This window comes from Hordeum vulgare, chromosome 2H (genome assembly GCF_904849725.1).
Source record: "Hordeum vulgare subsp. vulgare chromosome 2H, MorexV3_pseudomolecules_assembly, whole genome shotgun sequence".
NCBI lineage: Eukaryota > Viridiplantae > Streptophyta > Magnoliopsida > Poales > Poaceae > Hordeum > Hordeum vulgare.
In genome coordinates, this window is record NC_058519.1 from 248990451 (window position 1) to 249016747 (window position 26297).

Here is a 26297-nt window from a genome sequence, read left to right on the forward strand (position 1 = left end):
CCAGTCGGCGGGAGAGACGAAGAAGGTCAGCATTCACCCGACGGACGACACTGCTGCCCCGACGAACATCTCCACCACCCTCGATCCTAAATAGGAAGCCGAGCTCACCCAATTCCTCCATGAGAACTAGGACATCTTCACATGGAAACCCTCTGACATGCCAGGTGTACCCAGGGAGTTGGCTGAGCACCGACTGCATGTGGACCACGACGCTCGGCCCGTCCGAGAGCGCTTGCGCCGGTCTGCCGCATACAAGAGGAAAGCAATCGGGGAGGAGGTGGCCAAGCTGCTGGCAGCCAACTTCATTCGCGAGGTTCACCACTCTGAGTGGCTCGCCAATGTTGTCATGGTGCCCAAGAAGGACAAGTCGCTCCGAATGTGCATCGACTTCAAGCATCTCAATAAGGTCTACCCTAAAGACCATTTTCCGCTCCCCCGCATAGATCAAATTGTCGATTCGACCGCGGGTTGCGAGCGTCTGTCATTTCTTGATGCCTATTCGGGCTATCATCAGATCCGTCTGTATGGTCCTGATGAGTTAAAAACAGCCTTCATCACCCCATTCGGGTGGTTCTGCTACATCACTATGCCATTCGGTTTGAAGAATGCAGGAGCTACCTTTATGTGCATGATCCAAAAATGTCTCCTCGACCAGATCGGTCGGAATGTGGAGGCGTATATGGATGATATCGTAGTCAAGTCACGCAAAGGTTCCGACATGCTGACTGACTTGGCAGAAACATTTGCCAACCTTCGTAGGTACGATATCAAGCTCAACCCCGCCAAATGTTCATTCGGTGTTCCCAGCGGAAAGTTACTCGGTTTCTTCGTTTCCGAACGAGGGATCGATGTCAACCCCGAAAAGATCGGGACCATCGTCCGAATGGAGAGGCCAGTCAGAATACACGATATTCAACGTCTCACAGGTTGCCTAGCGGCTTTGAGCAGGTTCATCAGTCGACTCGGCGAGAAAGCACTTCCTGTGTACCGACTCATGAAGAAATCAGATACTTTCGAGTGGACAGACGAAGCCCAAGTCGCATTCGACGACCTCAAAGTCCTACTTTCCACCCAGCCGGTTCTTACTGCTCCGCTCAGTAATGAGCCCCTTCTTCTGTACATTGCGGCTACAAATCAAGTCGTTAATACTGTTCTTACAGTCGAACGAGAAGAAGAAGGCAAAACATACAAAGTTTAGCGGCCAGTGTGCTACGTCTCCGAAGTCCTGACTCCTTCCAAGCAGAGGTATCCCCACTATCAAAAGCTTATCTACGGGATCTACATGACTGCGAAGAAGGTGGCCCATTATTTCCAAGACCATTCGGTGTCCGTCGTTTTTCTGATGCTCCATTGTAGGAAATTCTCCACAATCGAGACGCGTCAGGCCGAGTGGCGAAGTGGACGATGGAGATGATGTACTGCGATATCAAGTTCGAGGCCAAGAAAGCGATTAAGTCTCAAGCTCTGGCTGACTTCATAGCAGAATGGGTAGAACAACAGCAACCGACCCACATCTACTCGGCCCATTGGACAATGTTCTTCGATGGGTCCAAGATGCTGAATGGCTCCGGCGCTGGCGTTGTGATCATATCGCCAAAGGGCGACAAGCTCAAGTATGTGCTACAGACACACTTCGATTCCTCTAACAACGAGGCAGAGTATGAAGCTCTCCTCTACGGGTTGTGTATGGCCATCTCACTCGGCGTCCGTCGCCTGATGGTCTACGACGATTCGGATTTGGTGGTCAATCAAGTGATGAAAGAGTGGGACGTCAGGAACCCCACTATGACCACATACTGCAATGCAGTGAGGAAGCTTGAGAAGAAGTTTGAAGGTCTAGAACTTCACCATGTTCCGAGACTGAAGAACCAAGCAGCGGATGAGTTGGCAAAACTCGGATCCACTCGGAGACCAGTCCCGAGTGACGTCTACCTCGAGCACCTCCACCTTCCCTCAGTCAAAGAAGATCCTTTTACAGAGGAACCAGTACAACCAAAGAGTTCAACAGATCCGACTGAAGTCGATGTACCTGCTCTGGTTGATTTGGTCATGGAGATTCTTGCTGTCATCCCTGATTGGACTGTGCCGATCATTGCATATATCCTGAGGCAGGAACTACCAGAAGACGAAGTCCAGGCCAGGCAGATAGTCCGCAGGTCGAAGTCATTCACTGTCATTGATGGCCAATTGTACAAGGAAAGCGTTTCAGGCGTTTTTCAACGATGCATCTCCCCAGAAGAGGGGCAGCTGATCCTGGAAGATATTCACTCGGGAACCTGCGGCCATCATGCTTCTTCGAGAGCAATCGTCGCCAAGGCATTCAGGGTTGGTTTCTTCTGGCTGCGGGCAAACGAGATGGCTAAAGATATGGTTGACCGATGTGAGGGCTGCCAGTTCTACTCCAATAAGTCCCACAAGCCGATGTCTGCGTTGAAGACGATCCCTCTGGTGTGGCCGTTTGCAGTGTGGGGATTAGATACAGTCGGTCCATTCAAGACAGGCCAAGGTGGATACACACATCTGTTGGTGGCAGTCGACAAGTTCACGAAATGGATCGAAGCCAAGCCCATCAAGAAGCTCGATGCCTCAACAACCGTCAAGTTTGTCAGGGACATCATCTTCAGATTCGATGTACCTCACAGCATAATCACGGACAACGGGACAAACTTTGATTCGAACAGATTCAAAGGTTTCTATACAAGCCAAGGTATCCGAGTGGACTTTGCTTCCGTGGCGCACCCGCAGTCCAATGGACAAGCAGAGCGGGCGAACGGACTTATTTTGCTAGGTTCGAAGCCCCGACTCCTGCGAGAGATAGGACATGCCGCTGGCGCTTGGGTCACCGAGCTACCTTCAGTGCTTTGGGGTCTTCGCACAACCCCGAACAGATCTACAGGGCGATCACCGTTCTTCCTCGTCTACGGAGCAGAAGCAGTCCTTCCGAGTGACTTACTTCACAACGCTCCACGAGTCGAACTCTTCTCAGAAGCTGAAGCAGAACAAGCAAGGCTAGACGGAGTGGACCTTCTAGAGGAGGAGCGCGAGATGGCACTGACTCGCTCGACCATTTATCAACAAGATCTGCGGCGTTTTCACGCGCGACACGTCAGGAGTCGTACGTTCCAAGCAGGCGACCTGGTGCTCCGAGTGGATTAGCAAAGACCTCACAAATTGGCTCCTGCTTGGGAAGGACCCTTCATCATCTCAAAGGTGCTGAACAATGGAGCATACAGACTCTACAACGTCGACAGGGAGATAGACGAGCCGCGAGCATGGAACGGAGATCTCCTGAAGCGCTTCTACACGTGACCGTCGACTTAAGCAATGTAAAGAACAAGTATTGGTGAAATAATATAAAGCAGATTGAGTTTTTTGCAGGTTCAAAGTTCTTCCGCGGTCGCAGACTCCGGTCTCAAAATAAAAACTTAGCTGCGATCCAGAATCGCCTAAGTATGAACTTTCTCCGAGTGTGCACCTAACGTCACACTCGGGGACTTAGCTGCTATCCAGAATCGCCTAAGTATGAACTTTCTCCGAGTGTGCACTCAACGTCACACTCGGGGACTTAGCTGCGATCCAGAATCGCCTAAGTATGAACTTTCTCCGAGTGTGCACTCAACGTCACACTCGGGGACTTAGCTGCGATCCAGAATCGCCTAAGTATGAACTTTCTCCGAGTGTGCACTTAACATCACACTCGGGGACTTAGCTGCGATCCAGAATCGCCTAAGTATGAACTTTCTCCGAGTGTGCACTTAACGTCACACTCGGGGACTTAGCTGCGATCCAGAATCGCCTAAGTATGAAATTTCTCCGAGTGTGCACTTAACGTCACACTCGGGGACTTAGCTGCGATCCAGAATCGCCTAAGTATGAACTTTCTCCGAGTGTGCACTTAACGTCACACTCGGGGACTTAGCTGCGATCCAGAATCGCCTAAGTATGAAATTTCTCCGAGTGTGAACTTAACGTCACACTCGGGGACTTAGCTGCGATCCAAAATCGCCTAAGTATGAACTTTCTCCGAGTGTGCACCTAACGTCACACTCAGGGACTTAGCTGCGACGCAGAATCACCTAACTATGAAATTTCTCCGAGTGTGCACTTAACGTCACACTCGGGGACTTATCCGCGATCCAGAATCGCCTAAGTGCGAACTTTCTCCAAGTGTGCACTTAACATCACACTCGGGGACTTAGCTGCGATCCAGAATCGCCTAAGTATGAACTTTCTCCGAGTGTGCACTTAACGTCACACTCGAAGACTTAGCTGTGATCCAGAATCGCCTAAGTATGAACTTTCTCCGAGTGTGCACTTAACGTCACACTCGGAGACTTAGCTGCGATCCAGAATCGCCTAAGTATGAACTTTTTCCGAGTGTGCACTTAACGTCACACTCGGGGACTTAGCTGTGATCACGAATTACCTAAGTATTAACTTTCTTCGAGTGTGCACTTAACGCCACACTCGGGGACTTATATGTGATGCAGAATCACCTAAGCACCAACATGCCTTCGACTGTATCCTACAGATACACTCGGGTAATCAACTGACAACTACATGAGTTGCAGACCCTCATTGAAGCTCATGTGGATGTCAAAACAACTGACAACTACATGAGTTGCAGACCCTCATTGAGGCTCATGTGGAGGTCAAAACAACTGACATCTACATGAGTTGCAGACCCTCATTGAGGCTCATGTGGAGGTCAAAACAACTGACATCTACATGAGTTGCAGACCCTCATTGAGGCTCATGTGGATGTCAAAACAACTGACAACTACATCTGTACCAATGCGAAATCCTGCCGATCCACTCGGTGACAATACAGATCCAATCGGAAATTCCACGGACCTTCAATGAGGCTCATGTAGATGTCAAGACAACTCACATGTTCCGAATGTTTGCCTTTGGCTTCACCAAGAAATGCCAAACAAAAACTCGAGTCAAAATTGCAACAGAAGAGCAAAAGATTCGATTCAAAGTTCAACCAAAGATAGTGCCTCGGTGTGGATCAAGCTTACCCACACCGAAACAAGAATGTTACGGCCAACAGCAGTGGCCAAAGTTTCTTGCAAATCAACACTCGGCATACCGAGGATCAAGTTTTCTTACGCGTCGTCTGGAGTAGCGCCAGGACTGGAGGGCTCCACGAAGGTGTCCAGGTCGATTCCGTCGGCGATGCGGGTGGCACTTTCAAGGAAGGTTTCCATGAAGTCTTCAAATCGAAGTTTCTTTGTGTTGGCCACCTTCAATGTCTTCAGCTTCTCCTCGTGCACCTCCTTGCAATGGACTCGGACCAGGGACAGAGCAACATCTGCACCACAACGAGCTGCAGATTTCTTCCACGACTGCACTCGGTTCGGAATCTCCTCTAGTCGAGCCATCAGGTTCTCCATCTCCTGCCGCGACTCATCTTCTGGCCAAAGCTCCTTGTCGATTCGGCCGACGACTTCTCTTAGTCGACCGATAAAAGGGCCAACTTTGCCCACGCGGATGTGCGCCCGGAGCAGATCCCGATTGGCGTCCTCGCTGAGTGGCACGTTATCGTGAATCGACCGCTCCATGTCAGCTGCTTCAACTTCAGCATCAATGCAAAAATCTGCAACAGAAGGAGAAGCAAACAATAAGCGCCGAGTGTGACACACATAGGACAAGCACTCGGCAAAACACAGGACTTACCATCCAGACGCGTCATCATCTTCCGAGCCCAGTCGCTGACGTATTTCTCCTGAGCTATGCATCGTTTGTTCAGCATGTCCATCAGCCCCATCGGAGCACTCCTTTGTTTCCCCATCTTTTCAACTTCCTCAGTCAGCATTTTGTTCGCTTCACGAGCCTGCTCCAGCGACTTCTCTCTTTCCGCCAGAACCTCCTTCATACCAGCCATTGCAAGCAGGGCCGCATCCAGCTCACCAGCAAATTGCACCTTTTCTGCCCGGAGAGTCTCATATGCTGTGCCCATCTCGCAAGTTTTCTGCCAGACAGCGCCAAGCAACGATCAGATAAATCCAACAATACCAAGTCTAAGTTCTTCAGACCCATGCCGACGCAAGCAGTCGATAGCGGTCTCAGGGACTACACGCAGTGGGTTCACTGAGAGTGACCCCACTGGCATGAAGCTCAAATAGGTCCGTCCTATTGAGCTACATGACAACACCTAAGCCTATGAATCTAATACTACCCGACCCGAGTAAATTTACTCTCGGGGACTCTTACAGTAAGTGTACTCCGAGTACCCAACTGTTAGCAGTCGACTATATTATCCACGAATATGAACAAGTCAAAGACAATATGCGTAAAGACAACTGCCGGTGCAAGCACTCAACAGAAGTCTCGGGGACTACACCCATTGGGTTCACCAAGAGTGAACCCATTGCAAACATCATCTGATATCCGAGAACACCCAGTGGGTTACAAGAGAAAAGTAATTACTTACTAGCCCACTTACTCGGATATCGTCCCGCAGCTCCAAGCTCCGCTTGTACAAGGAGGCAATGGAGTCGTACGCCTTTTTGGCTTCTCCCGCCATCAGCTCGGCCTGCACCATGGCCCCCTTGGCCGCTCCCACCTGATCCTCCGAGAGGTGCTGGATGTTGAACTCGACATTGGACGGGCCTGGCTTCGTCAGAAGCTCCCTGAGCATCCCAAGGCCCGCTCCAGTCGGCTCAGCCGCCACCAGCTCCTCCTCAGTCGGCGGCATCGCTTCAATCGGCGGCACGTCCATGGCGGGAGCAGCAACTGGCGGGGCGGCCTCAAGGATAGGCTCTGCGGCTAGCTCAGGCCCCTCCTGGTCACCCTCGCCCACATAAATCGCCCCTGCCAGACCAAATGTCGCGAGATCTCAGAAAAAGAGAAGGACAAGACCGAAGACAGAATTCGCGACGCGATAGTATAACACTCTCACGGTTGCTACAACGCACCTGGCTGGGACGAGACAACGTTGTCCGTGTCCATGGGGTCACCCTCCTGGCGCGCCGGAGAGGTGGCAGAAGTAGCGTCTCTGTCGAGTGGAATCCATTCGACCAATAAACAGGAGTTCATTCGGATATCAGAAGAAATTAGAAGATCGATACACTTACGTGGAGGTGACGGGGACAGCAACCCTCATCCGCGGCAGAGCCTTCCGAGGTTTGGGTCCACTTGGTTTGGCCGCCTTGGAAGACTGACCCGCAGGCTCAGCGGCAGCATCCCTGGCCCTCTTGGTGCTCCGAGCACTCGGGACCACTGGGTAGTGGGCGGAGCCCTCGAAGATGCCGGAGGGACCGAGGGAACGGCAGGCTCGTGTCGGCGCTTGGTCCGATGCTCTAATTGCGGAGGCGGCGAGTCCTGCTCTTCGTCTTCCTCCTCTTCCTCGCTAGTCTCTTCCTCCGACTCCCCGCTGTCGGAGACATACTCAACGCTCTCCACGCTGCCCTCTTGGCTGCCTTCTTCCTCCTCCTCGTCCGGGTTCCCGTTCGAGACAGCAGAAAACCAGTTGGTCCACTTCTGCGTGAAATACAGTCGACGACATCAAGCGACAAGCAGAGATTCAAGAAAGCGATAAAAATAAACAGATACGTGCACTCGACACATGGTACTCACCTGATTCGGAGGAGGATTGTCCGCGCTGAAAGCCCTCACTCGCCGAGACCCTCTGGGGTTCTCGCAGGCGCCTGTGATCTGGAGCATCCACGACGCCACCTTCTCCTCGGCCACGCTCAAGACGTTAGTCCGAGTGGAGTCCTCGGTCCCCGTGTAGTGCCACATGGCGTGGTCGCGAGCCTGCAGTGGTTGTATGCGCCTACCAAGGAAAGTCTCCAGCAAATCCATGCCGGTGACTCCCCTCCTGACGACGTCTACGAGTGCGTCAACCAAGGGCTGGATGTCGAGCTTCTCCGCCTTCGTGAGCGCGAGCTGCTTAGGTGGAGCGGGATGATCAAGGCTAAAAGGGGGCAACCCTGAAGAGGCGTTCGGACAGGCAACGTCTTGGCAGTAGAACCACGTCGACTGCCAGTTCCTGACCGACTCGCTCAGCTGAAGAGCAGGATAACTACTCCGACTCTTTTTCTGGAAACCTAAACCTCCACAGAGTTGGAGAAGATGCGTTTTATCATGCGACTGGCTGAGTCGTTTGATAGTCTGAGATCTAGCAGAGAGTATATGTTTGAACAACCCCCAATGGGGGAGGAGCAGCCGAGGAAACACTCGCACATAACGATGAAAGCAGAGAGATGGGCAATAGCATTCGGAGGAAAGTGGTGAAGATGTGCCCCGAAGTGGTTCATGATGCCCTTAAAGAAAGGATGCGGGGGCAGGGAGAAACCTCGGTAGACATGGCTGAGCAGCAAGACGCGCTCCCCCTCCTGGGGTGCCGACTCGACCTCGTTCTCAGCCGGCAGCCTCCAAGACTTGTGGACGATCATCCCGTCCTCCACCAGCTGCAGCAGATCCCTCTCCTTCACCGTAGAGGGGAGGAAGTCGCCTTGAATCCACCCCGCCGGCAACGGCCGCTGCCGCCGCTGAGCAGGAGCCGCCGCCTTCCCCTTCTTCTTCCTCGCCTCCATCTTGCTGGTTTGACCCTTGGTCATGGAGGAAGTTGCGAGTTCGCAGAGAGAGAGAGGAGGAGTGGGGAGGTTAGGTGCGCTGGAGGAGGCGAGGAGGACGAAGCAACGGCAAAAGATCCGGCGGGCGTAACGAAAAACCCTTGCCGCCAGGATTTAAGTAAGGTTCCGACTGGGTCGCTTGGCCTCGAAACCTTATCCCCCGACCGACCGCGGTGATATCAGTGGAGGAGTTGAAGGCGCGAGAATCGAGGCATCAGACGCTAATCGAGCGCGCTGGCGTCAACCCCGCTGAGCGCGCGGAAACCGAAATTTGAAGATCCCGGAAAATCCGCTGCTGTCAGTTGACGGGTCGCGTCAAGAGATACCCTGAATACACTCGGTTTCCTACAGTTTGTTCCACGGAGATTTCCACTCGGATCGTTGGTCAGAAAAGATAAAATGGATCGAGGCAAGCAACACCCAAGCCAAGTCCGCTCCAGTCGGATCCAAACTTCAAACATCGCTTCGTCGTTCCAACCCCAATCCATTCGGGGACTAATGATGGGGTTATAGTCCTAGGGTAGGGTCATAGGCCTGCCCTGTAGGTCCTACCCAAGGACTACCCCTCACAAAGGACAAGGCCCTTAGTCAGCTTCGACTGAATGAAGGAGTCCCCATCATCCAGTCGGTAACAGGTCCTCGATCATCCAGTCGGAGACTAGCATTCGGAGGATATCAAGCTAACCGACTGGATACCACTCGGTACATCGTAACCCCCTGGAGGGAAACGGTCGTACATTTCCAGGTGCATTTATTAGCATTTAGGGCGTACGTTACCTGTAACGTACGCATTCAATCGCCACTACTCCACCCCTGTACCAGAACCATTGTGGAGGGCAGCGCACTCTATATAAGCCACCCTCCCCCGCTGGTAGAGGGGTTAGCAACTCATTGTATTCCATATTTCCACTCGACAACAAGCTCCTGAGCACTGAGACGTAGGGATATTACCTCCACCGTAGAGGGGCCTCAACTCATACAACCTCGCCATAGCTAAGGCTCTGCCCATCCTTTTCGTACCCAACACATCTACTGTTAGGCTTATACCCACGACAGGAGCAGTAAGTATTTCCCTCAGTTTGAGAACCAAGGTATCGATCTAGAACGAGGGCCTCGTCAAGTCTAGAGTACCTGCGCAAACACAAACAAGCTTGCACCCAACGCTTCAAAGGGGTTGTCAATCCCTTCAAGATTGTTTGCAAAGTGAGATTTGAAAGCGGAAAGTGCAACGAAGTAAAAAGTGTAAGGCTGAAAATATGGTGTGGAGTAGACCCTGGGGGTGATAGTGTTCACTAGAGGCTTCTCTCAAAATAGCAAATATCACGGTGGGTGAACAAATTACTATCGAGCAATTGATAGAACCGCGCAAAGTCATGACGATATCTAAGGCAATGATCATACATATAGGCATCACGTCCGAGACAAGTAGAACAATACTTTCTGCATCTACTACTATTACTCCACACATCGAGCGCTATCCAGCATGCATCTAGTGTATTGAGTTCATGACGAACAGAGTAACGCCTTAAGAAAGATGACATGATGTAGAGCGATAATCTCAAGCCAATGATGAAAACCCCATCTTTTTACCCTTAATGGCAGCAACATGATGTGTGCCTCGCTACCCCTTCTGTCACTGGGTGAGGTCACCCCATGGTATGAACCCAAAACCAAGCACTTCTCCCATTGCAAGAATCATAGATCTAGTTGGCCAAACAAAACCCACAACTCGAAGAGAATTACAAGGATATGAAATCATGCATAAGAGAGATTAGAAGAAACTCAAATAAGATTCATAGATAATCCGATCATAAATCCACAATTCATCGGATCTCGACAAACACACTTCAAAAGAAGATTACATGGGATAGATCTCCATGAAGATCATGGAGAACTTTGTATTGAAGATCCAATTGAGAGAAGAAGCCATCTAGTTACTAGCTATCGACCCGTAGGTCTATGGTGAACTACTCACACATCATCGGAGAGGTCATGATGTTGATAAAGAAGCCCTCCGTATCCGTATCCCCTGTCCAGCAGGGCACTAGAACGTGCCCCATATGGGATCTTGCGGAGACAGAAGCTTGCGGTGGCGGAAAAGTGATTTCGATGATCTTCTGATTTTTTTGGGATTTTTAGGGAATTTATAGGCGCAACCCCTAGGTCTGGGGGCGCTCAGGGGGCCCACAAGCCTGGGTGGCGCGGCCTACCCCCTGGCCACGGGGTGGGGGCTTGTGGGGCCCCTGAGGCTCCCCTGCTTAACTCCTGCTCGTCCTCGAGTAGGGAAGTGATAAAGAATGAATTTTTGATGTGGAATGCTACCTAGCATAGTTGTCCTTTACAACTTCTTTCACATGACATGAATGTTCAGATCCGTAAGATTCAAAGCAATAGTTTGCTATTAACATGAAATCAATAATACTTCAAGAAAACTAGCAAGGTAATCATGAACTTTCAAAATAACAAGGCCAAAGAAAGTTATCCCTACAAAATCATATAGTCTGGCTATGCTCCATCATCCTCACACAACTAATGTAAATCATGCTCAACCCCGGTATTGGCCAAGTAATTGTTTTCACACTCTTACTTTCTCAAACTTTTTATAACTATCACACAATACATGAGCGCGAGCCATGGATATAGCACTATAGGTGGAATAGAGTGTGGTGGTGGTTGTGAGACAAAAAAGAGGAGATGGTCACATTGACTCGGCGTGTCAATAGGCTATGGTGATGCCCATTAATAGATATCAATGTGAATGAGTAGGGATTGCCATACAAAAGGATGCACTAGAGCTATAAGTATGTGAAAGATCAAAAGGAGAACTAGTGGGTGTGCATCCAACTTGCTTGTTCACGAAGACCTAGGGCAATTTTGAGGAAGCCCATCATTGGAATATACAAGCCAAGTTATATAATGAAGATTCCCACTAGCATATGGTGGTGACGAAGCAAGAAGCTCTCAATCATGAAGAACATGGTGCTATTATGAAGCACAAGTGTGGAAAAATAGTAACATTGTCCCTTCTCTCTGTTTTTCTTTTTTTCATTTGGCCTCTTAGGCCTCTTTTTTTTTCTTTTCTCCCTTTTTTTGTTTTTGGGCTCTTTGGCCTCCTTTTTTCCCCTTCACATGGGACAATGCTCTAATAATGATGATCATCACACTTTTATTTACTCACAGCTCAAAGGTCACAATGATGATGACTCCATAGGAAATGCCTCCGGCAGTGTACCGGGATGTGCAACGATCTAGCATGGCGTATGACGTTGAAACATCTTGCTAGCTATCTTAAGATCATGCAATGGCAATACAAGAGTGACGGCACAAGTCATGAGATGGAACGGTGGGAGTTGCATGGCAATATATCTCGGAATGGCTACGAAAATGCCATAGTAGGTAGATATGGTGGCTGTTTTGAGGAAGGAATTTGGTGGGTTTGTGCACCGGCGAGAATTACGCGGCACTAGAGAGGCTAGCAATGGTGGAAGGTGAAAGTGCATCTATACCATGGGCTCGCATTAGTCATGAAGAACTCACATACTTGTTGCGAAAGTTTTTATTAGTAATCGAAACAAAGTGCTAAACGCATACTCCGAGGGGAAGGGTTGGTAGGTGTTAACCATCGCGCGATCCCGACCTCAACACAAAGGATGACAATCAATAGATCAATTATGCTCCGACTTCCTAACATAGCGGTTCACCATACGTGCATGCTACGGGAATCACTAACTTCAACACAAGTATCTCTAGATTCACACACCCTACTAACATAAGTCTTAATATTACCGAATCCATGTTTCAAAACTAATTGAGACGAATCGAAACTTCGATTTCTACTCAATGCACATGAAGATGGAGGTTTTTGCATCCTCTTTAGGTATCTATCACTTTTGGGACTACTTTCATAGCATAACCCAACTACCAAATCACGCACCGCCGTGCTCTAAAAGATATAAGTGAAGCTCTATAGCAAAAGCACCTAGGTCAAAAGATATAAGTGAAGCACTATGAGCATTCTAGCAAAATCACGATGAGTGCATGTCTCTCTCTCTCAAAAAGGTGTTCAGCAAGGATTATTGTGACACAATAAAAAGAAAAGACTCCTACGATACAAGACGCTCCAAGCAAAACACATATCATGTGGTGAATAAAAATGTAGCTCCAAGTAATGTTACCGATGGATTGAAGACAAAAGAGGGGATGCCTTCCTGGGGCATCCCCAAGCTTAGGCTTTTTGGTGTCCTTGAATTTGTCTTGGGATGCCTTGGTCATCCCCAAGCTTGATCTCTTTCCACTCCTTATCTCATCGTCCATGAGAACATCACCCAAAACTTGAAAACTTCACAACACAAAACTTAAAAAGAAACTCGTGATAACGTTAGTACAAGAGAACAAACTACCACTTCTTTTGGTACTGTAGAAAACTTGAATTCCATATATATTGGTGTTGGGCTACCGTAATATCACTTTTCCATGGCTAGTACCCCCCGATACTAACCATAGTTTCATCAAAACAAGCAACGAACTCAACGAAAACAGAATCTGTCAAAAACAGACCACTCTGTAGCAATCTGTATACTTAGTATACTTCTGTTACTTCAAAAAATCTGAAACATTACGACTGCCTGGGAAATAAGCATATCAACCAGAAGCAAAAAGAATCATATCAAAATCTCTTTCTGAATAAAAATTAAAAATGATCTCGTGAGCAAAAAGTTTCTGTCTTTTTCCAGCAGGATCAAACAACCATTACCAAGACTAGTCATAAAGGTTTTGCTTGGCTCAAACACAAAAAGAAACACAAAAAACACAATCACAACAGAATGGTGATGGTGTAGAAGCAAAAAAACAGACAGAAAAAAAGATAAATTCATTGGGTTGCCGCCCAACAAGCGCTATTGTTTAACGCCCTTAGCTAGGCATAAAAGCGATAGAATCACGTATCTTCGTCTTTGGTGCTCAAACCGTAAGTGGCCCTCCTCCTGGATTCATAAGGCAATCTTATTTTCTTTCTAGGAAAGTGTTACATGCCCTTCCCTTAAAGGAAATTTAAATCTAATATTCCCTTCCTTCATATCGATGATAGCACCGATAGTCCTTAGGAAAGGTCTACTAAGAATAATAGGGCAAGCAGGATTGCAATCAATGTCAAGCACAATGAAATCCACGGGTACATAGTTCCTATTTGCAATAATAAGAACATCATTGATCCTTCCCATGGGTTTATTGACAGTAGAATCCGCAAGATGCAAATTAAGAGAACACTCTTCAATCTCATTAAAACCCAGAACATCACATAAAGACTTTGGAATCGCAGAAACACTAGCACCCAAATCACACAAAGCATTGCATTCATAGTTTTTGATTTTGATTTTTATGGTAGGTTCCCACTCATCATGAAGCTTTCTAGGGATAGAGACTTCCAATTCAAGTTTCTCTTCAAGAGATTTTATCATAGCTTCGACGATATGATTGGTAAAGGCCTTGTTTTGGCTATAAGCGTGTGGAGAGTTTAACATGGATTGCATCAAAGAAATGCATTCAATCAAGGAGCAACTATCATAACTGAATTCCTTGAAATCCACGGTAGTAATTTCATTACTACTCAAAGTTTTAACATCTTCTACTCCACTTTCAATGCTTTTAGCATCAAGATAGATGGACTCTGAATCATTGGGACACTTTTCAACCAAAGTGGATTCATATCCAGCCCCATAATCATTAGGTTTGACACAAGAAAACAAAGATTCAATGGGAGTCACACCAAGCACTCTAGGATCGTCGTGATTCTCATAACAAGAACACGCCTTTTTAAGCCATTCATGTATAGCACGAATTTTGGCGGTTCTTTCTTGGCTCTCAATCATGCAAACACACATAGATTTCAAAGTTTCATCCATGTTGATTTTGGGAGGAGCACATCTAACTTTCAAAGCATCAACATCACTAGACATTCTATCAACGCTCTTAGCTAAATCGTCAATTTTGAGTAGCTTTTCCTCTATGGACGCATTGAAAATCTTTTGAGAGTTGATGAACTCTTTGATATTACTCTCTAGATCAGAGGATAATCTATTGTAATTTCCATTGGTATTGTTGTAGGAGTTGCCAATGTTATTAGAGGAGTTACCAGGAAAAGGCCGAGGAACATAGTTTCCTCTAAAAGCATTGTTGTTGCCAAAGTTATTCCTACCAACAAAATTAAAGTCCAAGCTAGCGTTGCTACTCTCAATCAAAGAAGACAAAGGCATATCATTAGGATCCGAAGGAGCACTTCTACTAGAAACCAAATTCATTAACTCGTCCATCTTAGCACTCAACGAGTTAATTTCCTCTATAGCGTGTACCTCCTTACTAGTAGGTGACCTTTCAGTGTGCCATTGAGAGTACTTCGTCATGATGTTGTCTAAGAGATTTGTGGCTTCTCCTAACGTGATTTCATGAATGTTCCACCTGAGGCGAAGTCCAAGATATTTCTAGAAGCCAAATTGAAGCCACCGTAAAAGATTTGAATAATCATGCAAAGGCTCAAGCCATGAGCGGGACAATTTCTAATCATTAATTTATTCTCTCCCAAGCTTGTGCAACATGTTCATGATCAAGTTGCTTGAAATTCATGATATCATTACGGAGAGAGATGATCTTAGCTGGCGGAAAATACTTGGATATATAAGCATCTTTGCACTTATCCCAAGAATCGATACTATTTTTGGACAAAGAAGAAAACCAAGTTTTTGCGCGATCTCGTAACGAGAAAGGAAAAAGCTTCAATTTAATCACATCATTATCCACATCTTTCTTGTTTTGCATATCACAAAGCTCAATGAAGGTATTGAGATGGGATGCGACATCTTCACTAGGAAGGCTAGAAAATTGCTCTTTCACAACAAGATTCAGCAAAGCGGCATTGATTTCGTATGACTCCGCACTAGTGGCGGGAGCAATCGGAGTACTAATAAAATAATTATTATTAGTATTAGAGAAGTCAAAAAATTTGGTGTTTTCGTTCATGGTGACTTAAGCAAGCAAGAAAACACACGAGCAAACAAAGAGCAGGCGAGAAAAAGGGCGAACGAAAAGGCGAACGAAAAGGCAAACGAAAAAGGCAAATTGGTGAAGTGGGGGAGAGGAAAACGAGAGGCAAGTGGAAAACAAAGTAAATCCAAGAGATGAGTTTGCGACACCTACTTGGATGAGTTCTTGACTTGATATTCCTCCCCGGCAACGGCGCCAGAAATTCTTCTGCTGCCGCAACAAAAGTCCTTCCTTGACGCTAGGAATTCATCTTGTTACTTCTCTGGTTTGCGTCGGTTTTTCCATTGAAGAGGAAAGGGTGATGCAGCACAGGAGCAGTAAGTATTTCCCTCAGTTTGAGAACCAAGGTATCGATCCAAAAGGAGGGCCTCGTCAAGTCCAGAGTACCTACACAAACACAAACAAGCTTGCACCCAATGCTTCAAAGGGGTTGTCAATCCCTTCAAGATTGTTTGTAAAGTGAGATCTGAAGGCGGAAAGTGCAACGAATTAAAAAGTGTAATGCTGAAAATATGGTGTGGAGTAGACCCTGGGGCGATAGTGTTCACTAGAAGCTTCTCTTATAATAGCAAATATCATGGTGGGTGAACAAATTACTATCGAGCAATTGATAGAATCGCGCAAAGTCATGACGATATCTAAGGCAATGATCATACATATAGGCATCACATCCGAGACAAGTAGACCGATACTTTCTATATCTACTATTATTACTCCACACATCGACTTCTATCCAGCATGCATCTAGTGTATTGAGTTCATGATGAACAGAGTAACGCCTTAAGTAATATGACATGATGTAGAGGGATAATCTCAAACCAATGATGAAAACCCCATCTTTTTACCCTTGATGGCAAAAACACGATGCGTGCCTCGCTACCCCTTCTGTCACTGGGTGAGGTCACCGCACGGTATGAACCCAAAACCAAGCACTTCTCCCATTGGAAGAATCATAGATCTAGTTGGCCAAACAAAACCAACAACTCTAAGAGAATTACAAGGATATGAAATCATGCGTAAGAGAGATCAGAAGAAACTCAAATAAGATTCATAGATCATCTGATCATAAAACCACAATTCATCGGATCTCGACAAACACACCGCAAAAGAAGATTACATCGGATAGATCTCCATGAAGATCATGGAGAACTTTGTATTGAAGATCCAAGAGAGAGAAGAAGCCATCTAGTTACTAGCTATGGACCCGTAGGTCTATGGTGAACTACTCACGCATCATCGGAGAGGTCATGGTGTTGATGAAGAAGCCCTCCGTATCTGAATCCCCCCTCCAGCAGGGCACCAGAACGTGCCCCAGATGGGATCTTGCGGAGACAGAACCTTGCAGCGGCGGAAGAGTGATTTCGATGATCTCCTGATTTTTTTGGGATTTTTAGGGAATTTATAGGCGCAACCCCTAGGTCAGGGTGCACTCAGGGGGGCCACAAGCCTGGGTGGCGCAGCATACCCCCTGGACGCGGGGTGGGGTCCCGTGGGGCCCCTGAGGCTCCACTGCCTTGAATCCCAAGCTTCCCGATCTTCTTCCGTTTCGGAAAAAATCTTTTCGGGGATTTTCTTTCGTTAGGACTACGTTTCAAAATCTCCTCTGAAAGGGGTAAAAAACATGGAAAAACAGGAACTGGCACTTGGCACTGAGTTAATAAGTTAGTCCCAAAGAATATATAAAAGGCATGCAAAACATCCAAAGTTTGACAAGATAATAGCATGAAACCATAAAAAATTATAGATACGTTGGAGACGTATCAACATACATTAAAACGACAAGACCATGTGTCTTGTGTGATGTCTCAAGTATCTCAAACTCTGTTGTATGAAGTGAAGAGATGTGTTTTGGGGAAATGAACATGAAAAATTCAAAAACCTCACCACAGCTTCATTTTGGAGTGACTAAGAAGGATCCAGGGTTAGTTTTTCATTGTCATGTTTTCATCTTGTTTAAATGTTGGTCAAGCTTAGTTTTGACCAGAATTCAAATGGGAATAAAAAATTCAGAAAAAATCAGAAAAATGAAAAACCTGCGCACATAGTGTTCTTATGTCATATACTAATGGCTTAAGTTGATAAACAAGGTCTACATACATTAAAACGACAAGTCCATGTGTCTTATGTGATATCTCAAGTATCTCAAACTCTCTTGTATGAAGTGAAGAGAAGTGTTTTGTGGAAATGAACATGAAAAATCCAAAAACCTCACCACAACTTTATTTTGGAGTGACTAAGAAGGATCCACGGTTAGTTTTTCATTTTCATATTTTAAACTTGTTTAAATGTTGGTCAAGGTTAGGTTTGACCAAAATTCAAATGGGCATAAAAAATTCAAAAAAAATCAGAAAAATGGAAAACCAGCAAACATAGTCTTCTTATGTCATATACTAACGATTTTGGAGTGAGTAAGAAGGATCCAGGCTTAGTTTTTCATTTTGATGTTTTAGACTTGTTTAAATCTTGGTCAAAGCTAAGTTTGATTAGAATTCAAATGAGAAAAACAAGTTCAAAAAAATTCAAAAAAGGAAAAACCAACGCACATAGTTTGTATATATAGAATATACGTGTAGGAAGGTTATTTGGCTGATTTAGACAAGGTCGAAAAAAACCTTGCTTAGAAATGAGGCCGTTTACCCTACCTTTGGAGCTCTTTTTAGCATATTTTTCATGAAAATTTCAAACACCTCAAATACCTCACCGTAGCTTCATTTTGGAGTGACTAAGAAGGATTGAGGCTCAGTTTTTCATTTTGATGTTTTAGACTTGTTTAAATATTGGTCAAAGTTAGGTTTGACCAGAATTCAAATGAGCAAAACAAATTCAAAAAAGTAAAAACCAACACACATAGTCTGTGTATATAGAATATATGTGTAGGAAAGTCATTTGGCTGCTTTAGACAAGGTCGAAAAAAACCTTGCTTAGAAATGAGGCCGTTTACCCTACCTTTGGAGCTGTTTTTTAGCACATTAGGTTTGACCATAATTCAAATGGGCTTAAAAAATTCAAAAAAAATCAGAAAAATGAAAAACCAGCACACATAGTCTTCTTATGTCATATACTAGCAATTTAAGTTGATCAACAAGTACTACATAAATTCAAATGAAAAAAATTGACGTATGAAGTGAAGAGAAGTGGTTTGGGGTTTGGAACATGAAATTTTCAAAAACCTCACCACAACTTCATTTTGGAGTGACTAAGAAGGATCCAGGGTTAGTTTTCATTTTGATGTTTTATACTTCTTTAAATGGTTGTCAAAGTTAGGTTTGACCCGAATTCAAATGAGCAAAACAAATTCATAAAAAAATCAAAAAGAAAGAAAACCAGTGCACACAGTCTCATGGCAGCGTGATGACCCACAAGTATAGGGGATCAATCATAGTCCTTTCGATAAGTAAGAGTGTCGAACCCAACGAGGAGCAGAAGGCTCTGATAAATGGATTTCAGCAAGGTAATAACTGCAAGCACTGAAAGTAGCGGTAACAAGTGATTGTGTAGCAGGTGAAATGTAGCAAGCAAAAAGTAACAAGTAACAAGTAGTAGCAACGGTGCAGCAAGTGGCCCAATCCCTTTTGCGGCAAGGGACAAACCTGAACAAAGTCTTATAGGAGGAAAAACGCTCCCGAGGACACACGTGAATTTCTGTCATTCTAGTTTCATCATGTTCATATGAATCGCGTTCGTTACATTGATAGTTTGATATGTGGGTGGACCGGCGCTTGGGTACTGCCCTTACTTGGACAAGCATCCCACTTATGATTAAGCTCTCTCGCAAGCATCCGCACCTACAAAAGAAGAATTAAGACAAAGTCTAACCATAGCATTAAACTAGTGGATCCAAATCAGCCCCTCACGAAGCAACGCATAGACTAGGCTTTAAGCTTCTGTCACTCTAGCAACCCATCATCTACTTACTACTTCTCAATGCCTTCCTCTAGGCCCAAATATGGTGAAGTGTTATGTAGTCGACATTCACATAACACTACTAGAGGAAAAACAACATACATCATATCAAAATACCGAACGAATATCAAATTCACATGACTATTACTAACATGACTTATCCCATGTCCTGAGGAACAAAAGTAACTACTCACAAAACATAATCATAATCATGATCAGAGGTGTAATGAATAGCATCAAGGATCTGAACATAAACTCCTCCACCAAGTAATCCAACTAGCATCAACTACAAAGAGTAATCAACACTACTAGCAACCTTACAAGTACCAATCGGAGTTGCGAGACGAAGATTGGTTACAAGAGATGAACTAGGGATTGGAGAGGAGATGGTACTGATGAAGATGTTGATGAAGATGCCTCCCCTCCGATGAGAGGAGTGTTGGTGATGATGATGGAGACGATTCCCCCCTCCGGGAGAGAAGTTTCCCCGGCAGGATCGTCCTGCCGGAGCTCTAGATTGGATCTGCTCAAGTTCCGCCTCGTGGCGGCGGCGAAACCATGAAAAAGCTCCCTTCTGATTTTTTCTGGACCAAGACGCTTCATATAGCAAAAGAGGGGGGCTAGTGGGCCGTCAGGGAGCCCACAAGCCCCCACTTCGCCACCAGGGCGGTGGCAGTGTCAGGGCTTGTGGCGCCCTAGCAGCCGCCCCGGTAGTTCTTTCACCCGGTATTTTTTATATAATCCTAAAAAAACCACGTAACTTTTCAGGGCACTTGGAGATGTGCAGAATAGTGGACTAGGAGTTTCTCCTTTTCCAGTCCAGAATTCTAGCTGCCTGAATTCTCCCTCTTCAAATAAACCTTGCAAAATAAGAGAGAAAAGGCATAAATATGGTACCACAAGTAATATAACAGCCTAAAAAGCAATAAATATCAACATGAAAGCATGATGCAAAATGGACATATCAACTCCCCCAAGCTTAGACCTCGCTTGTCCTCAAGCGAAAACCAAGTCCCATAAACATGTCCACATGTTGAGGGACGAAGGTGTCGATAAAACATAATACGGACATGAGGGCATCATGATCACACATAGAACAGCAATACATCATAAAGATTCTTATGGGAAAGTAACAATTCCTTCACAAAGCAAAGCATGAAGTAAAAACTTTACCGAGAAGTAACCAAGAATAAACCATAGTCATTGAAGGAATTGCAATTTATCACAACATGAGGAAGAGTCAAATAAGAGCTTGTAAGGCAAACCCACATACTCAATTATCTCTTTTGTTTTCCACAATTGTTACAACTCACGTGGTACTCATGGTGTCAAAGTTTCAGCTGGACACAGAGGAAGATAGGGGCTTATAGTTTTGCCTCCCAACCATTTACCTCAAAGGTAAAGTCAAGAACAATAAAGCATAAGTACTCAACTCCAAGTTGATATATGCATATAGATCTTTCCCAAGCATGTGACGGTAGCCGAGACAAAGGCAAAAAGGGAGTTGGTGATGATCACCATGACTCTTACAAGGGCAAAAAGTAAAGGTACAAGATAGGTCCTTCGCAGAGGGAAGCAGAGGTTGTCATGCGCTTTTGAGGTTTGAATGCGTGTCCTCTTAGTGCGGAGGAACGTCACTTTATATTGCCTCCTGTGATAAAGAACTTTATTATGCAGTCTGTCGCTTTTATGTCTTCCTCATCACAGGTTCATACAAAGCTTATTTTCCACACACTAATAGATCATACATATTAGAGAGCAATTTTTATTGCTTGCACCGATGACAACTTACTTGAAGGATCTTATTCAATCCATAGGTAGGTATGGTGGACTCTCATGGCAAAACTGGGTTGGAGGTTTATGGATGCACAAGTAGTATCTCTACTTGGTGCGGGAGTTTTGGCTAATATGAGGTGGAAGCAATCGTCACATGCTAAGGGATCTCTAATCATATAATATTGTTTGGAACCAAGCAAACACAATTCATTATGTTGTCTTCCTTGTCCAACATCTACTCCTAGGCATGTAATAGTTTGGTGAGTGCTCACAATTGTAAAAAGTGTCTAAGATGATATATTTATATGTGAACCTCTCTTTCCTTATTACTTCTTATTAATTCCAACAATGACTGAGGTCTATGTTGATTTATTATCAACAAGTTTCAATCATCATACGTGTCATAAGTGAAGTTATCACTTTCCATAAGATCGTCTCATCATCTTTCATGCTATTATTCTTTTCATACTTTTTGATCATGGCACAAAGCAAATCCCTTGACTAAGACACTCTTTATTATATAGCTCGTAAGCTTGAATACATCGGGGGAGAGACAAAAGCAAAAGACTCAAACTAAAAACTAAAGACTTATTCCTCCAAAGGAAGAAATAAAAACTGAAAAGGAAAGAACTAAAACAAAGGTAAAAGCAAAAGATATAAAGGTGATACGATACCAGGGCAACTCCCCCAAGCTTGGCAGAAGCCAAGGCGATTGCCCAAACCAATGCTTAGTTGTCTTCCTTTGGCGGTGATGGTGGTGGAGTTGTTGAAGTAGTCTTGAGCTTGTCTAATTTCCACTTGAGCAAAAAGTCCTGCTCCCTTAGATCGTCATTTTCTTCCTCAAGTTTCAACACTCTATGGCAAAGTTCCTGCTACTCTCCTGCAAGAAACGAGAAGGGATAAAGAAGGTCTTAGGCTTCTTCTTATGATCAGGGATGCTTGACTTCTTGAACTCCACATAGGTGTTTGCAGGTTGAGGTAGAGGGGCCTCCTCTTCATTGGAACTCGTTTGCTCCTTCCCTTTGGGCTCATAGTCCTCTTCCTCATCAGTGGTCCAGCCATATGGTTCCAAGTCCCCCTTGATCCTAGAGTTAGCACGATCATCGGCACCATAGATCTCTTCTTCTGAATCTTGAGAAGACATCTTGACCTAAATCTGCGGCAGACAACAAGCTCGAAACGAAAACGGAGGAAAACTGCACGATACGGAGATCAAAACCTTCGGGCGACTATATACTGATTTTTCTGGGCCAGAAGGAGTCCTCCGCAAGAAAATGGAGTCCGGGAGGCACACGAGGTGCCCACAAGCTTGCCCTCCGCCACCAGGGGGGTAGGGGCGGTGGCAGGGCTTGTGGCCGCCTCGTTCGCTCTCCGGACTGCTTTTTATTTTTCTAATTTTCCAAAAATTCCAAAACGCAGGAAATTTCCTAGTGGAAAAGCATCGGAGTCTAGTTTCTTACCGAAACAGATACATCTTCGTTTTCAAGGTCTGAGACAGGCTGATAAACATCCCTTATGTACTCCTCTGGAGTTATGACATTCATAATATTGGTCTCAACATTTATGGGAGTACCAGAGATGTAATGCTTGATTCTTTCCCCATTTACCACTCTAGGAAAATTTCCTTCCGTGTTATTGATTTTGATGGCACCGGAATGATATACTTCCTCGATAACATAGGGACCTTCCCATTTAGAGACAAGATTGCCTGCAAAGAATCTCAAACGAGAATTGTATAGCAAGACATAATCACCTACATTGAATTCTCGTTTCTGTATTCGTTTGTCGTGCCATCTCTTAACCTTTACTTGAACAACTTGGCATTCTCGTATGCCTGGGTTCTCCATTCGTCTAACGAGAAGATATCAAACAACCGCTTCTCACCGGCAAGTTTGAAATCAAAGTTGAGCTCTTTGATTGCCCAATAAGCTTTGTGTTCCAGCTCAAGAGGTAAATGACAGGCTTTACCGTAAACCATTTTATACGGTGATATGCCCATGGGATTCTTATAAGCAGTCCTATAAGCCCATAGTGCATCGTCAAATTTGCTAGACCAGTTCTTTCGAAATCTATTGACGGTCTTTTTTAGGATAAACTTGATCTCCCTATTACTCAACTCAACTTGACCACTAGACTGAGGATGATAAGGGGATGCAACTCTATGGTTGACATCATACTTAGCTAGCATCTTGTGGAAAACACCATGAATGAAGTGTGAACCGCCATCAGTCATCAAATGTCCAGGGACTCCAAATATTGGGAAAATGACTTCTTTAAGCATCTTAATAGAGGTGTGGTCATGAGAATTTTTAGTGGGGATAGCCTCTACCCACTTAGTAACATAATCCACAGCAACTAAGATGTGAGTGTACCCATTGGAACTCGGGAAGGGTCCCATATAATCAAAGCCCCAGACATCAAATGGTTCAATGACAAGTGAATAGTTCATAGGCATTTCCTGACGCTTCTTATGTTCCCAATTCTTTGGCATTCGTCACAAGACAAGACAAATTTATGGGCATCCTTGAAGAGAGTGGGCCAATAGAAACCTGATTGCAATACCTTATGGGCAGTTCTATCTCCAGCGTGGTGTCCTCCGTAGGCTTCGGAATGACACTTCTGCAGGTTCTGTCCCTATTCATGTTCAGGCACACAACGTCTAATAACACCATCAACTTATTCCTTATAAAGGTGAGGATCATCCCAAAAGTAGTGTCTCAAATCAAAGAAGAATTTCTTGTTTTGCTGATAGGTGAAACTGGGTGGTATGTATTTGGCTACGATATAGTTTGCATAATCGGCATACCACGGTGTACTATGTGAAGTGCGAATGACATTTAATTGCTCATCAGGAAAGCTATCATCAAAAGGTAGTGGGTCATCAAGGACATTCTCTAACCTAGACAAGTTATCTGCTATAGGGTTATCATCATCGTTTCGGTCAACGGCGTGCAAATCAAATTCCTGTAGCAGGAGAACCCATCTGATAAGCCTAGGCTTAGGGTCCTTCTTGTCCATGAGGTACTTAATAGCTGCATGATTAGAGTGAATAGTGACTTTGGAGTCAACTATGTAAAATCTGAACTTTTCACATGCAAACACGACTGCTAGAAATTCCTTCTCCGTAGTGGCATAGTTTCTTTGGGCACTGTCTAGAGTTTTACTAGCGTAGTGAATGACATTCAACTTGTTGTCAACTCTTTGTCATAGAACAGCACCAACAACATAATCACTAGCGTCACACATGATTTCAAAGGGCAAGTTCCAGTCAGGTGGTTGAACAATAGGTGCGGTTATCAAATCCTTCTTAAGTATTTTGAAGGCTTCCTCACAATCCTCATCAAAAACAAAAGGAACATCCTTCTGCAAGAGGTTGGTAAGAGGCCTAGAAATCTTAGAGAAGTCTTTAATGAACCTTCTATAGAAACCAACATGACCTAGGTAACTTCGTATACCTCTGATATCTGTGGGGCAAGGCATTTTCTCAATTGCATGAACCTTAGCCTTATCAACTTCAATGCCTCTTTCGGAGATTTTATGTCCTAAGACGATACCTTCATTAACCATAAACTGGCACTTCTCCCAATTCAAGACGAGGTTGGTTTCTTCGCATCTCTGTAGGACTCGATCAAGGTTGCTGAGGCAATCATCAAAGGAAGACCCGTAAACGGAGAAGTCATCCATGAAAACCTCGACAATCTTTTCACAAAAGTCAGAGAATATAGCCATCATACATCTTTGAAAGGTGGCAGGTGCATTACATAAGCCAAAAGGCATACGTCTATAGGCAAAGGTACCGAAAGGGCAGGTGAAAGTGGTTTTCTCTTGATCAGATTGTGCAACAGGTATTTGCGAGAAACCTGAATAACCGTCTAGAAGGCAGAAGTGTGTGTGTTTTGATAGCCTTTCTAGCATTTTGTCGATATACGGCAAAGGATAATGATCTTTCCTGGTTGCCTTGTTCAGTTTCCGAAAGTCTATCACCATTCTATAGCCGGTAATAATCCTTTGTGGGATTAGTTCATCCTTATCATTAGGAACGACGGTGATACCTCCCTTCTTAGGTACGCAATGTACTAGACTTACCCAACCACTATGAGCAATAGGATAAATGATTCCTGCTTCCAGAAGCTTTAATATTTCTTTTCTAACGACCTCTTTCATCTTAGGATTTAATCTCCTTTGATGATCAGCAACTGGTTTAAAGTCAGGATCGGTTTTAATCTTGTGCTGACATAGAGTAGGACTAATACCCTTAAGATCATCAAGAGTATATCCAATAGCAGCGCGGTGCTTCCTCAGAGTCCTTAGTAACTTCTTCTCTTCGTGCTCTGAGAGGAGGGCACTATAATGACAGGATATATCTCCTTCTCTTCAAGTTAGGCATACTTAAGAGTATCAAGCAACTATTTAAGCTCAAACACAGGATCACCCTTTGGTGGGGGAGGATCCCCAAGCAGTTCAACAGGCAGATTATTCTTGAGAATAGGATATTGTTCTAAGACAATTTTATCTATCTCATCTCTCTCCTCCATATGCATATCATTTTCATGCTCAAGCATATATTGCTCTAAAGGATCCATAGGAGGTACGACAATAGAGCCAAGAGCAATGATTTCATCTCTACCAGACGACTCTCTTTCATGAGGTTGTCTTCCAAACTTGGAGAAGTTAAATTCATGAGACACACCCCCGAAACTTACTGTGACAGTCTGCTTAATGCAATCAATGTGAGCCTTGAGAGTGTTGAGAAAGGGTCTACCAAATATGATGGGACAAAAGCGATCTTGTGCAGTACCAAGGACGAGGAAATCAGTAGGATACTTCGTCTTTCCACACAGGACTTCTACGTCTCTCACAATTCCCAGAGGGCAGATAGTGTCTCTATTATCTAGCATAATAGTGACACCAATGGTTTCTAACTCAGCAGGTGCAATCTCATCTTTGATTTCATCATATAGAGAACGGGGTATTGCACTAACACTAGCTCCCATATCA